General features: G+C 40.5%; 1 long non-coding RNA gene across 1 annotated transcript; it reads left to right on the top strand.

Moving 5' to 3' along the window:
• The first annotated feature begins 1,094 nt into the window (after positions 1–1,094).
• LOC134216416 (uncharacterized) lies at positions 1,095–2,081 on the top strand. The gene is made up of 3 exons (XR_009980658.1): positions 1,095–1,206; positions 1,273–1,343; positions 1,452–2,081. It is a non-coding gene; the product is annotated as an uncharacterized LOC134216416 (long non-coding RNA).
• The last annotated feature ends 13,396 nt before the right edge of the window (positions 2,082–15,477 follow it).

The following is a 15,477-nucleotide window of genomic DNA, read 5'->3' as shown; positions in this document are numbered from 1 at the left end:
TGAATTGGTTGACGACTTTGGGAAGTCTCTAGGAATTTTCTCCTCTGCTGACTTGAAACCCGGTTCCTGAAATGAGAAAAATTTATAAAAGGTGCGGTTAGCTAAATTTAGTTTTGTCAACACAATATTGACGTAAAACGGAATCAAATACGTAGCTTTGGTGTAAACAAACTCCTTTGTTTTCGGTGCTGCCGACCAGGTATGAATGCTGGAAGAAAAAATACAATGGACCTGCAAGCGATCAATCAATAAACTATGAATAGAATAAAAATACTTACTGCCAGAATAAATCCTCTTGATCTTCGGAATTTTGGTCAATGATGAAGTCCACAAGAACCGCAGAATGGCAATAAAACAGATCAATGGATATTTAGAAGGAATTCTCATGTTTCAGAGCTCGAACGATACCAAATTTCCGCGGACCGATTAGATTAATTACCAAGCGTAAAAATAGTAAACAGTACTTGACAACATTGTTGGTCACTCACGTAGTTTCGCTCGATTTGACAGTTCAAATGGAACGATAAACATTTCTTTAGTTGCTCTTCCACGAGTGGAAGAGAAAGCATAAATGAGTTACATGCAAGTTCATAATTTTTGTTTTAGGTTGATGTTTTCATGGAAAACAATGATCATAAGACATGATTATCAGGATAATTTATTACCAGTATTTATATTGCATTTCTCGCCGGTCGAAGGGGTATTGTAACCGATGGTTTCAACATGATGAGCTTGTTACTTTATCACAAGCAAACAGTATAACAGTATGTGACCGCACCCGCAATTCCACCCTGTATTTGTCTCATTTCCCGTACCCTTCCACGATTCCAAAGCACCACTCACTCAAACCGGTTACCAAGCTCCACTCACCCAAGAGGGTAATTCGTGAGCGGGGCCAGGGGACCGACAACGATGGTAAAAAAAAATAATTAAATACGGGATCATCGGATTTACTCGTATTGCCTTATGATTTTCGGGCTTTGGCTTGGCTTGCTAGCAGGAGTTAGAATTAATTCGTTTCAGACCGCCTTAGTGAGCAGCCTCAGTGCGCGTCGCGTTAGATCTCTAGCTGTAAGTTACACATCAAGTGGAAAAAAAAAACGTGTAGTAGTTTTTCTTATACTGTGTTTAGTCTCCTTAGGTACAAAAAGAAACGATTCGGTGTATAGTAGTGCTAAATATAGGGTCCAAAAAGTGCAATAAGTGGTTAGTTAGTAGATAAACTGTTAAATATTGCAATAATAGTTAAAAACAATGTCCTTTTACTACTAGGGTAGCTCCAAATATAGTCAAACCGCTCCCAACGGTCACTACTACCGAATAATATAATCTAGAAGAAAAAGGTAAATTTTCATAATGTATATCATAAGATTGTGAAATTTGTGGTTTAAAGGTGGTTATGGGAGGGATTTACTAGACATGAGGCCAGAAATATTAACAATGGTGGATAGGTCCACGAACGGGCCTTTTTCTTTGTCTTCGACAGCCATCTTGACGGGGCGCAACCTATTGTGTTTGTGAATCAAAAGGAACACAGGAAACGTGGGAGCACGTCGTTATAGCGGGCACGATCGTCGGTCATTAGTCGGCTCCAATGGCCTGTCCACTCTTCTAGAGGCTATCACCAATCAACAGAGGACTTCCGTAGTGTGTAGCCGGACCCCCACCGGGACAAGATCCACTCCCGTGGTCCATAGTCAGACTCCTGTGGCGAGGTTTCGTTCCCGTGGTCCGCTGCCAGATCCCCGTGACCAAGTTGCGTCCCCTTGACCAGAAAGCTAGCTCGACTTCCGCGGCCGGTCATAAACCAACGCTTGTGAACCAAGGTCATCCGTTCGGCCCACAGCCGTCCCCTTGGCCAGAAAATCAGCTCGACTTCCGTGGCCCACGCCGGCTCCACAACGCTTGTGAACCAACGTCACTCGTCCGGCCCTCCGCCGTCATCTTACCAACCAAAACCCAGGTCGACACTCGTGGCCCACGCCGCGTGACAACGTTCGCGCACCATCTCCCTGCGGTAGGCCAAGAGCGTCACCGGCCGATAGCCGCTGGATTATTTGACCCATCATCGACATCAGCACCACCCACAATGACCCATAACCACCATCATAAGAAACCGCATGTAGCATGTGACGTCACAATAGGTTAAGCAAAAATGTACCAAAATTATGTCTCGTACCCTATAATTGTATAATATAATACTAGTTAATATGCAATTCAACTCTGACATGGAAACTTTTCATAGTGTTTGAAAGCTTACTACTGTTTATAAATGTGGTAACGTATTTCGGACCCAAGTTGGGTCTCCGTACTTCCCTCCCTTAGCGGTTCATTTTGAACTAGGTTTAACCCTGTGGCTTTTGAGCGGATTCAACCATTTGGCAAATACCGATAGTTTTCGGTCACCGAGTTTTGTTCATGTGATCACCCTAATTGTCGTGAGTTCTGTTGGCAGCCTTCCAGGAGTGGAAGTGGTGACTCGATTACGTTTAGTTCCGACCCTGTAGAATAACCTTCCACTGAGCAAATCAAGGGTTTTACACACCTGGTCTGCCTATCTTGCTATCTGTGCTCCACGATGGCTCATTCATGCCGAATCGGAAGCGTACAGAATCTTTCCAGGGTTGCTGTCCGGCATTCTTGCAGCATGTCCTGCCCATCGTACCCTTTCGGCTTTAGCTACCTTCTGGATACTGGGTTCGCCGTAGAGCTGGGCGAGCTCGTGGTTCATTCTTCGCCGCCACACACCGTCTTCTTGCACGCCGCCAAAGATGGTCCTAAGCACCCGTCTCTCGAATACTCCGAGTGCTTGCAAGTCCTCTTCGAGCATTGTCCATGTTTCGTGTCCGTAGAGGACTAGGGGAGACTGGGTAGACTTGATCCCCTTTTCTGATTTCCGATGTATCACAGCCAAAAATGAATAAACATACGCAATTTCCACACAGACTCTCTAAGAAATATAGTATTTAACTTTACTGCTGTATGACAGTCCTTAAATTATTGTTGTTATTGATACACAATCGATTTTTTGGAGTGCTGTCAAAAATCGACTTTTAAAATATTCGGGGGAAATTGATCCATCTCCAAGAACTTGCTTTGATAAAATTAGAAAAGTGCCCTCAGGTTTTTTAAAAATATTTTTCCTTCAAAATACACGGAATTTTCGAATTGCTGTGCGTATACGTGAACGATTTATGTTATTGAATTTGACAGCACATGCAATTTTAAAATTTGGGGAGACTTGATCCCCTTTTTATGATATCTACGTAATAAATAATTTTTCCTGACAACCCTTCATCAAAACTGTCAAATTTATAAAAAAAGAAGCCTGAGAATAGATTTATATTTTTTTGAATTTTTTGCCAAATTTTTGTATGGGTGACTAATGGGGGATCAAGTGTCCCCATATTGAAGCAATAACTTCAAATCCAAATATCTTAAAACTTTGATGGAATGTTAACATTTTCATCAGTACAGATCATTAAGCATATTTATGGATTTGTGCTGTGAAAAAATGAAAGCATTTGGTCATTGTTATGAAAAGTTGTTCAAATTTTGCTTGGCCAATAAAAACATCTTTAGGAAGGTCAAAACATACAAACCGCCCTGCGTAATAAATAAGGTTGTCAATCCAAAAAATAACTCACCACATAAAGGTCATTAGTCTAGAGGATCAATACTAAAAAACGAACAGTGGGTAATGTCTGTGACATAACCGCTAAGTAGACGTAGGACTTGACTTGACCATGCCTTTAAGATACATAATATGTCCAAATTTCTCACATCAACTATTTTGGATAAATAATCGGCGTTGCATACCATTCCTTGGCAAAATCTTCTCATCAAACCGACACAGAAATCAAATCTATCACGAACAAGAATCATCAAAAAAAATTCAACCTTCCCACTGAAGGACTGCCTGAAATAAACCACAAGTTGGCTCAGCAGGGGATGTCGACTGTATCTCAGCCCTTCCACTGAAGAGCCTTCTAATCCGTGCGATAGCGACTGAAGGAGAACATTATTTTTAACTCTTAGAGCCTTGAAAAAGGCTGTTTGCTTCGGCTAAGTGCAAAAAGCAAGAAAACGATCTTTTCAAATAACCGCGAATCTCTAGTGATGGTATGAAAAAGACTGAATGCTCTGCGAGCGAATGCACTTTTCTTTTATATCTTATTTTGAATCTTCTCTGCTTCCCAATTGGTGGGCCAATCAGCTAGTGTCTTGTATCCCGCTTCTTTGTCAGCCAAAGCGTCATCATCATCAACGCGTTCGAGAAGGGCTTCTTCTTTTTTACGCTTGTTGCTCGCTGCTGGCGTCTATTTCCTAACGGGACTTTTCGCTAGATACAGGCCAATAAGCCGGGCAAGCGAGCTTAGAATTGCAGTTCAGGTGGGAAGTACGTGTTCTTTTCTGAGACAACATTGTTAGTAGTAAAAGGAAGGAAACACCCGGACATGGGATTTCGGGTGATAAGATTTAGAATTGGTAACATGGGACGATCATTCAGTCACGTTCGCTTTGTGTGCGGTCAGTATCAAACAATGTTTATCTACATATTTTTTTTATCAATGCCAAAAAATCCAACATTTGATGAAAAATCGATTGATAGTTTATTAATGTTTGAGCTGTTATCGGTGTTTTTTTTATCCAAATAAGATTATGTGAGAGATTTGGACATCTTATGAATCTTTAAAGGCATGGTCAAGCGAAGTCCTTCGTCCACTTCGCGGTTAAATCAGAAAAATTATCCACTGTTAGTTTTGACGCTATTTATGAAAATCACGCATAGAATTTTATCTCTAGAATATTGGATTTGGCACCCAAGTACAATTTCTATCCCGAAGGGTATTGAAAGCATTGATATTGATCTCTATTATTGGCTCTTTGAAGAACCGTTTGTTTTTTGGACATACATGCTGCATCATGTGGCTTTTCTTCAGCCTGTCTCGGCTCAGCACCGATGCCGGCCGGTCTCGGCTCGACTCTGCTGCTGCTGCTGGTATCTGCTCAGCATTGCTGCTTTGTCGGGTCTGTAGGGTGGACTGCTGATGTACTGGCTAGGTTTCGGCTGATGATGGTCGCTTCGATGGTGTCGAGTCGAAAAAGCGGTCGGTGCAGACTTCATTCCCTGCTAAAAGGTGTGAGTGCTGTTCAATCGATGATGCGGTTGCTTCGCTTGTCCCGGTCAGAATGAAAGGAAACAATCGCGTTGCGCTATTTTATGGCTTCTCGGCAGACCCAGCGGCTGCTCATTCGCTGGTGTCTGCACCAATCAGAACGTGGTAATGGAATGATGCAAGAATTATGCGGTACCCATATTTATAGGTTCCCTTGATCTCAATGTTTTTCATTGAAAACAGTTTCATGCCTATTGAAACAAGTTTTTCGGGTCTTATCAAGCATGGACATGGAAGGCATACTTGAAATCTGTCGATTGAGGGCTTACCGCAGAAATTCGTCCACTGAGACGAACGCTATTAACGTTTAAAATCTTTCAACACAGCGTAACGCGGTCGATTTGAATATTTTGGAATGACACCCGGTATAGTAAAGAGAGACGTAAGTCCTACGTCAAAATACGCTAGAACAAAACTACTTTAGTTCTCGATAAAACCGGGGGTGATCAAGTCTCCCCGGGGATCAAGTCTACCCACCTTCCCCTACTGGTCTTATTAGCGTCTTGTACATAATACATTTGATGCGGCGAATCTTTTTTGACCGCAGTTTCTTCTGGAGCCCGTAGTAGGCCCTGTCGTATTCCAGCCGAAAACAGCTGAAAGAAAACAGCCGTTGAAGAGCAGTACGACTGTTCGTTTTTAAATTCGACAACAAACTGCCGGTGCAATCTTCGTCGTTGTTACTCAACCCGATTGCGTTACGAACACCATCTCACACTGGGGTAACAGCAATGCGCTAGCATAGCCATACCCCGCCGCGCAACCTATCTCAGCCCCTACCGATTCTTTGGCACACGCGTAAATATGTGATTTCACGAAATTGGTATATTTGATTGCTTATGTCTAATGTGCTATCCGCAATAGCAGAATCAATTCATAGTCTAGAATCACTTATACAAACTAAAATCATTAGCCACTTACTCTGAATACTACAGACTCGACTTCCACAGATGATGCGCCTTCGTATTTCACGACTAACATTGTTATCAGCCGTTAGCAAGGATCCAAGGTAGACGAATTCCTCCTGTCGCGCTCGGTTCCGCCCACAAGCATGTACCTTGTCTTCGAAGCATTCACCACCAGTCCAACTTTTGTTGCCTCACGTTTCAGGCGGGTGTACAGTTCTGCCACCTTTGCAAATGTTCGGCCGACAATGTCCATGTCATCCGCGAAACAAATAAATTGACTGGATCTGTTGAAAATCGTACCCCAGCTGTTACACCCGGCTCTCCGCATGACACCTTCTAGCGCAATGTTGAAAAACAGGCACGAGAGTCCATCACCTTGTCTTAGTCCCCGGCACAGTTCGAACGAACTGGAGTGTTCGTCCGAAATCTTCACACAGTTTTGCACACTATCCACCGTTGCTTTGTTCAGTCTGGTAAGCTTCCCAGGGAAGCTGTTCTCGTTCATAATTTTCCATAGCTCTACGCGGCCTATACTGCCGTATTTCGCCTTGAAATCAATGAACAGATGGTGCGTTGGGACCTGGTATTCACGGCATTTTTGAAGGATTTGCCGTACAGTAAACATCTGGTCCGTTGTCAAGCGGCCGTCAACGAAGCCGGCTTGATAACTTCCCACGAACTCATTCACTAATGGTGACAGACATCGGAAGATGATCTGGGATAACACTTTGTAGGCGGCATTAAGTATGGTCGCTCGAAAGTTCTCACACTCCAGCTTGTCGCCTTTCTTGTAGATGGGGCATATAACCCCTTCCTTCCACTCTTCCGGTAGCTGTTCAATTTCCCAGATTCTGACTATCAGTTTGTGCAGGCAAGTGGTCAGCTTTTCCGGGCCCATCTTGATGAGCTCAGCTCCGATACCATCCGTACCAGCTGCTTTATTGGTCTTTAGCTGTTGGATTGCATCCTTAACTTTCCTCAAGGTGGGGCTGGTTGGCTTCCATCGTCCGCTGAACTGACGTAGTCATCTCCTCCGCTGCCTTGACTTTCACTCGTAGTGCTGCTTCCTCCTTTCGATCACCACCATATCGTCGATATGAAAATTGCGTTTTTTTCATATTGGAAATGTAAACAAAACGGCATGCAGCGATCCTAGCTGACAACAGTAGAACATGATTGCATTTACAAGTTCAAACCACGATACATTTAAGGAGCTCAAACCATGGTCAGTTTTTACCTTGTATAAATGTTACTATTTTAACTATTTAAAACTGTTTCTCAATTGTACGATGATGTCAATCGATTACAGATAAAATGGCTTGTTTATAGGTATGTTGATCTCACTCCTGCGTCATGAAATGCGGGTATACCCCGTTAGGCTTAAGTACGTTAGGCATAAAGACGTTAGGCATAAGTACGTTTGGCATAATGGACGTTAGGCATAACGGACGTTAGGCATAATGTACGTTAGGCATAATGGACGTTAGGCATAAAATGACCCAAAGAACAACCAATGACATAAAGAAGGCAGAATTATGCCTAACGTACATTATGCCTATCGTCCATTATGCCTAACGTACTTATGCCTAACGTCCTTATGCCTAACGTCGCGGACCCATGAAATGCGTCCTTTGCGTGCTTTTCGAAATTGTGTCACTGGTGGGGGAATTTTGGCGCAAATTTAGGACGTTTTTAAATCGCTCATTTTTCCTACTTAAACAATATGTACGAAAGATCAAATGAACTCTATCACTTCCTCCAGTATACCACAATATGGCATTCATACTGTTTTAGGTTCATTTCCTGCTAAGAAGATGGTAGGGTAAAGGATGCATTTTGGACCACCCTTACCGGGGCTCTAATTTTGGACCATCAAGAGGAATTTGCACTCAGTGGTCCAAAATATGAGCTGCCGAACTGGTGGTCCAAAATACTTCCCTTACCCTAATGTCGACTGATTTCAAAATTGTTCAAACCATGATTCGCTTTTCACTAGTTTCAGTCAATACGATTATGTGTATTGGTTTTTTGAGACTTAGTATGAATGTTTCCAGAGAATCTAATTTATATCTGCAGCTTCTGATATTGAGATATAGAACATTGAGAGTGTTCTCAGGGGCGGGGCCCTCCTTAGCCGTGCGGTAAGACGCGCGGCTACAAAGCAAGACCATGCTGAGGGTGGCTGGGTTCGATTCCCGGTGCCGGTCTAGGCAATTTTAGGATTGGAAATTGTCTCGACTTCCCTGGGCATAAAAGTATCATCGTGCTAGCCTCATGATATACGAATGCTAAAATGGTAACCTGGCTTAGAAACCTCGCAGTTAATAACTGTGGAAGTGCCTAATGAACACTAAGCTGCGAGGCGGCTCTGTCCCAGTGTGGGGATGTAATGCCAATAAGAAGAAGAAGAAGAGTGTTCTCAGATAGGTCACTTAAATTTGCACGGTTGTATTGGGTATTATGCAAGATAATTGGAACATATATCGGAAATTATCAATCATAATTTTACGGCTGTCAAATAGTAAATCATTAGTTTTCTGTACCTACAGTGTGCCGGCAATTGACTCACGTGCCTAAGTAGTGATTTACCCTAACTGCACGAAAGAATCATTTCCAAACTGTTAGTTTTTTGATAAACTTAAACTAGAAAAAAAATTATTCTAAAACATTCGAAAAAGCTATGTAGTTGTTTTGTAACATTTTAACAAGTGTTTGCGTAACATTGACATTGGAACATTCTGTCGCAGGTATGCCGTGTTCTTCGAACAAAGATTAAGCAACCATATTCAGTTTTAGCAAATCATTGAGATTGCATATCACAAATTTTAATGTTCCGTTTATGCCCTACCTACTTATGTCGATTGTTGCAAATATACGATCATAGGCAGTGTATGTAGGTAGTTTGAAATGTTTCTAACGTCTCGCCCATAGAGATCCAATTTCAAGTGATTCACTCGGCTCATCATTTGCCTCTCCATTTTTGCCGACGAATGTCTGAAGGTATCCCACGAAGTTGATCCCGCCCCATCACCGTAAATTATAGATTAATATTAACGAAACTATTTTTAAATTAAAATATTATCCATTTAACTCATATTTATCGTGGCTGAAAACGTAATAAACATCGCGTATCGAAGATAAACTCGCCATATATGTATGAGATCAAACACAATTCGATTTGAATAAATAACATATATTTAACAGAGGTGACAAATTATTTGCCCGCATGGTGTGCTGAAGATTTCGCCGGCAGTTTCTACGTGGTGGTCAATCGATGAAATTGTCAATTTCTGATGCTAGAGATGGCTTGTTTCATATAGAAAAATATTGGCATTTTTTAAAAAATGGTGAACTTTTTTAAAAACATATGAGGTTACTGTTCCTATTCTTCATCTCATAGCTCTCATATTAATCCTATGAGAAAAAAGAAATGAAAAACATTTTGATTTGTTTGTTTTTGTGAATTTGTTAACAGGCCCTCCTTAGCCGTGCGGTAAGACGCGCGACTACAAAGCAATACCATGCTGAGGGTGGCTGTGTTCGATTCCCAGTGCCGGTCTAGGCAGTTTTCGAATTGGAAATTGTCTCGACTTCCCTGGGCATAAAAGTATCATCGTGCTAGCCTCATGATATGCGAATGCAAAAATGGTAACCTGGCTTAGAAACCTCGCAGTTAATAACTGTGGAAGTGCTCAATGAACACTAAGAAGAAGAAGATGAGGCTTATTTAGTACAGTGAGATGTAAGTAAGTAATTTTAGAAGCGTAGTAGTCTGTAAGCTCGTAATCTTAGCTTTATTACTTGATATCATATTAAATGAAAATATCGTGTTTGAAAATGAAGCTTGGCATCAAGTACACTGGATTCTGTTTTTATATGATACACATTTTCTCAATTTAGCATAAATCCTAAATGTTGACCGCATATTAATAACCATGTGATTTTTCTTTGAATTGTTTAGGATTTTTTTAAACATGTTGCAAAGACTTTGGTGGCAAATTGAAGTCACAAGATCAAAATTACGAATTATATGCAAATGTTTTATACAAAACAACGCAGAAAACGTTCGTGTTGAAAGTCATAAACACGTGCCCTTGACCGTTCGATGTCGTAAATTGAAGATTAAATTAATTTTTCTTCTGCTTCTTTGAAGAGGAAGAAAATACTATTCCCAAGTGATTTGATATCTTATATTGTAAGAATTGAGTGAGTTATTTCAATTCACCTGAACATCCCTATCGTCTGCCCTGTCTGTACAACGGCGAAAAGGTGGCAACTCACGCTGCGATATCTCGAAAGATGCATGAATTTTGTTTCATTTTTTCGACCACAACCACCGAATTTCATCTCGTCAAAATTCGTCCGGAAAGCGTGCGGATAATGATGACGGCCTTTGTCGCATATTCGAGCGTGACCGCACAGCGCATACGCTCGTACCTACGAGGGCAAACGATGCCCGAACGACAGCTCATTTCATGTGGTTCAAAATGGGAATATTATGCAGATTTCGGGTTTTCGATTGGATGATCCGCAAAGCTAAACCATTCGATTGCGTGAAGTCGGACGGTATGATGTTGTTTCCATTGGGATTAAATCCAATTTCTTCCAAACATTCAAATATCGGTGAATGAGAATTGTTGTTCGGACATTCGATGTCAAAACATGATAAGATCGGTTGCTTCACGGTGGCCACGCGGAGATTGGTATTCAAGCAAAAGGGCGCGAACAACAGTTTTATCGATACGATTATGACAATTTTGACTTGCGACGATTTTGATCCGTTTGCTTTTATTTATTGAATGAAATTTTTTAAAGCAGGATCAGCATTAGGGAACGAGCATAAATTAAGTCTGCTTCTACATATAGTACGAGAGATCTAGCAAGATCTTTGAAAACGTCGTATGTCCAAATGAGAGACACATTTGCATTACGATCTCTTTCGCTAATATCAAGTCTAGTTTTGCATTGAGTTGCAATTTTTTAACATCAGCACGCTAGACAAAGCTATTTTCTTCAGATCTCTGCTGAAAAATGCAATATTAATGTAACTGTGGCTTTGATATAATCGAAAGTGGAAGTAAACAAAGAGATCCTTTTCTTTGGACATTCGACGTTTTCAAAAATCAGGCGATAAAATTGAGAAAAATCCTTTTTTTTAATGTCATGTACCTGCTCTGACAAGCAGTCGCATAATTACATTCTTCTATATCAGTTTCCACAAATCATTTATGACATATGGGAAGATCCATTAATTACGTAACGCGAAAATTGGGAATTTTCAACCCCCCCTCCCCCCTATGTCACACTTTTTGTATGAAACGTCTGAAAATTTTGTATGGATCGTCATACTTTGGCCAACCCCCCCTCCCCCCTCAAAGCGTTACGTAATTTGTGGACGCTCCCTATGTGGCATTACGGAATTGATTGGTGGGGTAGATGGCGGGATGGAAATTAACTCACTTTCAGGGCAAAATGGCTCAACACCTGAAATATTTTCAAAAAATCGTTTTCACTAATTTTATTACATTCAAAATGATATGCTGAAAACTGCGAGAAGATTAGAGTTCATCCGGCAAAGTTATTAGGATTGTACTGAGCAAATTTCGGAGGATCGTAGTGTGCTATGGTAGAAGATGGACGTGCAAATTATTCGTTCCGTCAAATGCCTGTTTTATTTTTTAGTTTTATTCAGTTTTAGTTAGTCTAAGGTGAAAATCAAAAAGTTTGCATGAGATGATAGTGCTAGTGTTATGTATACTGCAGCATAAACGCTAACAGAATGGATGGTTCCAGAGGGCACGATAATGACAGAAGACGTTTTTACTGTGATTTTGCTGTTGCCATCGTGCAGATTGGTGATTTTTACCTATTGTATAAACGTAGATTTGTTCTTTAGAGAATCCTTGGCGTAGTTATCCTGATCGTTCTTATCTTTGTTCCTTTTACCTCAAATCTTCGAAATGATAATTTGCGTACAATCCAACTGTATTTTTAGTGTTCAGCATTTTCAATAGGATATCGGAAAAGTAGCTGAGGAAATAACCAATCACTAAAATATCACTATAATATTATAATATTTAGTTCAATCCTCTCTCTTTTTGTATTGATTAACATTGCTGAGGGGAGGGGCAGCAGGAACTATGTACAAGGGCTTGACGACCCCTCCCCTTAGCCACTGTGAGTTATGGGCCTGCCTACGATGTGGTGGGGTTTGACAGTGGGCTCTGTTAAACCTCTACAAAAAACTGCATGTGTCTATAAGCAGGCCCTATCAAACCCATTCAACAAGGGAACGTATGTATATGGTGTCGTGTAGGATGCTGAAGTGGAGGCGATAAAGATACTTCTCCATGCAACGTGTCTGTACACTGGATTTTGTTTTTACGCGATTTACATTTTCTCAATTTTCCACTCATCCTAAATGTTTAACGTATATTAATTATCATGTGATTTTTCTTTGATTTATTCTGGATTTTTTGAAACATGTTGCGAAGAGTTTGGTGGCAAATTGAAGTCACCCGATCAAAAATACGAGCGAAAAAAAATCGTGTAAAAACAAAATCCTGTGTATATCGTTTCCAATTTAAAATCTTATATTGCTCCATGTACGATTTTATGTTGACGAGAAAGCGACCGTGTGCCGCTCAAAGCACACAAGCCCAACACGAGTGCTAACCGGCACATATAAGGATTAATACCAATGAGATCCTGATTACAAAATATTGGACACGGCAAGCGACACGACAATTAACATTCTTATTAACCTCAAATAGAGATAAAATAAGGGTTGCTGATTTACATTAGCTTTCCGATTACTATCAATGTGGTTGAACAGCCGTGAAAACTACTTTATTTTCAATTTTAATCCCGTTTCTTTTTTATTTTCCTTACTTTAGAGGGCGCCGAATCCTGAATTCAAATGAACAATCGCTCACTTTGAGCGATTGATTGTTTATTTCCGCGAAGGATGAACAATTGAACAAATTATCGAAATACCAATACTGTTGTGTGGATGCTGCATAGGTCACTTCACTTTCTATGGTGGAACCCGATCTTTGTTACTGATTACCCCACCCAAAAAACACAACTTCCTTCCCGTGATAATTGTAGAGATGCAGAGGTATTCTCGGTCTCTAGTAGCAACAACAACCACACACAAACATTCCCTCCCTTTCCCAACTGACTGTAAGGACTTGGCCGGCGCCGTTATTGATCAACATTTGCGAGCTGCTGAAATGTGCACTTCGAGAATAGATGGTAAATCCCAACCACTATACCTGCTTGGATCGTAGTGCAATTTGCACCAGTTCTGATCAATCACGGAGTGGCAACCATTGATATGTACAGTCAGTCTAAACTAAGCTAAGCTAAGCAAAGTTATTAGGATTGTACTGGGCAAATATCGCTCCTTTTACACTAGAAAAGTAATAAATTCACTCAGTTCAAACTAAAATGTTTACACTTTTCCATTCAATCCTATATACTTACTTGAGGAATAATTGAAAAAATATGCAATAAATACCTGTCTCTATGATGACAGCTAATAGACAGCAGCGTTGATGACAGCAGTAATTATAACAAAATTGAACTCCTTTTATAATTTACAGCTGTTCAACCAGTATAAATAGTACTTCAACGTATGGTGTATATTTCTAAATCAGCTTTATTCTTACCATCCCAGGTGACAAATATAGCCGGCTGGGAATTCAAAGGAAGTGGAATCGATACTGGTTCCTGTTTCTTCCATTTCTAGTACACACTTAGCTTTTATTTCTGCAGCTCGGCAAAAATCCGCACAGCCATGCGCCAGCAAAATGAAAAACTGATATTCTGGCAAAAATGTCGTTAGTTAGCTGATCATTCATGCAGTTCCGCCTCTCTTGTGAACGACAAACGAGCTTTTTTCGAAGGTGTTGTACTTTTTACAACGGTGCGAGTCCCGGAAGGTTAACAACATGTTGCATGTTAATAAAATAAAAGTATTTAAAAACCGGAGGTGAGCCAGCCAAGGGCTGAAAGCCTCCATAATAAAGTTATAAAAAAAGTATTTAAAAACACAAAATAAGCCGCAAAGAAATTAAATAAATAGTAGAATAGTGTTTCCACTTTAGGGTGAACAACGCAGGAATACATCAAGACAAAATTTTCAAAACGACTTATCTGCTTTTGTAAACAAAGATTCAAGCGTCGATTTGATGAATCTGATAGCACTTCGACGCAAACCAACGCCATCAACTGGTAAGTAGTTTTGGTTTGCGTAGGAGTACTATGAGATTCGTCAAATCGTCGTTTGAATCTTTGTTTACAAAAGCAGATAAGTCATTTTGAAAATTTTGTCATGAAATATTATTATACTATAGTTTACCCTTATCACATTGAATGGATATAAACTTAAGCTTACGAAATAGCTCGAAAACTTCTCGATGATTTATTTGCCGTCATCAGGTCTCATGATTTCCCATAATCTTGAACTTGTAGCAATTAATCCTAATCCTCCGAAAACTTTCCCAAGATGGATACATTCATCTACTACTTTTCCTTGAATGTGATGACGATTTAAATGAGTCAGTGATAAGCATCTAAGCTGCTCACTCATAAGATCGTATATTCTTCCATTAAAAATTAAATTAATTGGTTTGCTCCTGTGAGGCTGCTCTCTCGGTTTATATGCTTTCCAGCATAAAATCATGATGCAGGGAAACAAATCCATTCCAGCACGCAACGCTTTAGCTGCTGTATAGTGGCCCTGGCCGGTGCTCAGATCATCCTTTTTGTGTTCGCCTCATTCGCATGGTTATACGACACCTTGCTACTTTTCGGGGATAGACCGTTTGCTGGTCCACCAGAACTGCGCGCCGGGCGGTGCCATGCTCTACGACAGATTTATTTCTACACCAAATTAAACGAACATAAAACGCACAGGTAGTTGCGCTTCACTAGAATTACTGTGCGCGCTTTGGGCAATTCGAAACTTCTCCCAAACCAGCAACGTCAGGTGCCGGAACGCGAGGTCAAATGTCACTTGTTTTCGTATAAAAAAGGAGACGGAATGTTGTCGCAGGTGAATTAATTAGCAATTAAAACTAAAATGGAAATTAACATATACAACAAGATGAAGTGCAGGAGTGCTACGCTACGTATGATTTGTGGCTGGAGTAAAATGGGTGTTAAAGTATGTTCTAAGCCGTACTGTATTCCAATGAAATTTACGAAACCATTCGTGAGTATACTTCTTGGAAAGTTGAAGATATATTGCATGTGCTTTGAGAAAAGTGCGTTCAATACCATATCATTAAACCAAAAAAAGATACGTTACACTTTTGCACACTTTACGGATGATTTGAGGACATGTTTAAAAGATTACTAAGGATAATTGCAACAATTAGGGT

Source organism: Armigeres subalbatus, chromosome 2 (assembly GCF_024139115.2).
Source record: "Armigeres subalbatus isolate Guangzhou_Male chromosome 2, GZ_Asu_2, whole genome shotgun sequence".
Taxonomy (NCBI): Eukaryota; Metazoa; Arthropoda; class Insecta; order Diptera; family Culicidae; genus Armigeres; species Armigeres subalbatus.
The sequence above is the reverse complement of the archived record's forward strand: the minus strand, read 5'-3'. Positions and strand labels throughout refer to the sequence as shown.